Here is a 2,523-nt window from a genome sequence, read left to right on the forward strand (position 1 = left end):
TGTATGCAGCTATTGTGGGGGCCGCTGCGCTCACAGAGATGGGCACCCGGCGGCAGCCCCCAACCGCCCCCTTTCTCCCCATTATGTGCGTGGCAACAGCGGTAGCTGCCACTTCCCGGAGGGAGCAGCTCGCTGCTCAGCCACAACCACTGCCACATACATGGCAGAGAGAGAACGGGTGACCCAACATGTGATGGAAAGAGGAGGGTGCCGCGGTGGGAGGACACTGCTGCCAGGTGGGGGGGACTCTCCGAACACGGGCCACCTATGCCCTCCCTACGCTACTTCCCTGAGCTCTAATATTATGAGAGAGGGAGAAAAGACATGCTATCGACTTTGTTTCAACGTATATTTAGCATCTAGCAGTATGAAAACTCAGAGCTTGGAAACAAAAGGAGGAGGGGAGAGGATTCCTGAGAATTCTAAGGAAGCAACAGCAACAGCAACAGGGGTCTTCTTTGCCATCTACTTTCAGGAGAGAGTTTGTTTCTGTACCCTTTTGGCATGGCTGGCTCTAGGATTTAGAGGTCCTTCCAGTGTTCTCTCTAATTTTTGTTCTTCTGTGTGCGGAATGAGTTTTGTTTTGAGTGGCAGTATCAAGGCAGTGTGTGCACACCTGCATTCAGAGTGGGATCTTCCTGATTCAACCTGAGCAGGATCTAAAATTAACTGAGTGGACATCAAAAATGTGTGAGTACATGCACATGTGCATGCCTTACAGGGAACACTGGGGCCCTCTGCAAACTGCCCTCCACTGGCCCCCTACTTTTATGGGCGTGCCTGAAAGACCTGTCTGAGTTTTACTATCATCTCTGATTTAAAGAAATCTCTGAAGTTTGCAAGTAAATTAGTTATCCTCACCATCTGACCCCCCCACCCCCCCGAACATTGGTTTTGGCTGACCATGAGCCAAGTTCAGTAAAGATGCCATCTGCCTCCTAGATTCCCACTGAAGCCAAAACAAGAACATTTTATTTTGTTTTTGTGTCTAAATGGCCTTGAATCCTACAGAAGCCAAGGCAGTAAATTAAGAGCTAGCTTCCTGGTACTATGTTAGATGCTTGGCATAATACATGTTAAAAAAGCTACCCACTTATTATAATTGCAGGTACTGTTATTTGCAGTTATCTAGGGATGTGCACAAACCATTTTAGCACTCCTTTATGGTGTGCCAAACCAGTTAGGAAGTCCAGCATTTAAGCCAGTTCATAGGAGGGGGATCCTTTAAGGGGCAGGGATTTCGTGCCCCACTGCTTTAACCCCGCCAGTGCTCTCCCCAAAACCACTGGCGCAGGGCTGCAGCATATCTTCTTGCAGCCCTGATCAGCATCATACTGGAAGTGGCTTACGTGCGTGTGCACCGTGAGCAGGCATGCCAGGCAGTGGCAGAACGGGACCGCTGGCAGCCTGTGTGCGGCCGCCGCCACGGCCCCACTGACATACCCACGCCCCCGCGTATGATGTCAGACGCTGGGGCTTAGCCACGCCCCCATGTCTGACGCGGGGGCGTGGTCTGGCCAAATGGTGCCTTGAGGCTCCATTCGGCCCAGAGAGGGGAGAGTTGCTGGCGCTGCGTTTGCAGCGCACAACCAGGAGCGGCTCTTCCCTGCCTTTGCAGTGAAGAGCTGATCCTGGCTGGCACTGCGAACACAGCACCAGCCTTTGTTTAGCTCCGGAAGGGGCTGCGTGGCCCCCGCTCGGGAGCTAAACTAGCCTCCCTGCATCTGACGTAAGACATGGGGGGCGTGTCGGGGCCGCTCTCACGGCCCCTGATTTGTCAGTGGCCCAGGTTCTTTGAACCCGTTGGCCCAATGGTGGCTTCGCCCCAGATGCCAGGCACTTTCACTACAATGCTGACTGGGGCTGCAAAGAGGTATGCTGCAGGCCTGCACCAGCGGTTTCAGGGAGAGCGCTGGTAGGGGGCAGCAGGGAGAGGGCAGGTAAGGGTACTCTCCCAGGAGTGCACAAACCAGTTTAGGCACATCCCTACAGTTATCTCCACCATAGGTGATATAAAAGACATGTATAATTTGCTTTAATCATGCAAGCTGTTTGTACTAGATATCTGTTTTCACAAGGTAGTGGCTTTCTGATATCTTGCATTACTTCTATTGGCCGTGTTCCATGTAAGAGAACTGCACATACAATCAGGGATTTCTTTTTAGTTTTTGCCAAGATAGTGTCTCCAATTGGTGAGCCAAGTTGCTTTCAAAACTGAAAAGCTGTGGTTCCATGGAATGATGGTTTGTGGGAGGTATCATTCATTTTCGTACACCTTAAATTGTATCTAAACACAAAAATGCACCTATAAACCAAAGTTCACATCCAAAATGCTGTGATTTTCCAATATTTCATCCCAAATGCACTCACAAAATAGGCTATATTGGATTATATATGGATTCTTCTTTGATGGTTGTGTCAATTTGCTGTTGAATACTTGGCCTCTGAGACTGCCAGGAAGATAGGTAATCACATTAACAGTTCTAATATTATTTACTTTAATTTGTGATACACATAGGATCT

Source organism: Hemicordylus capensis, chromosome 2 (assembly GCF_027244095.1).
Source record: "Hemicordylus capensis ecotype Gifberg chromosome 2, rHemCap1.1.pri, whole genome shotgun sequence".
Lineage (NCBI taxonomy): Eukaryota > Metazoa > Chordata > Lepidosauria > Squamata > Cordylidae > Hemicordylus > Hemicordylus capensis.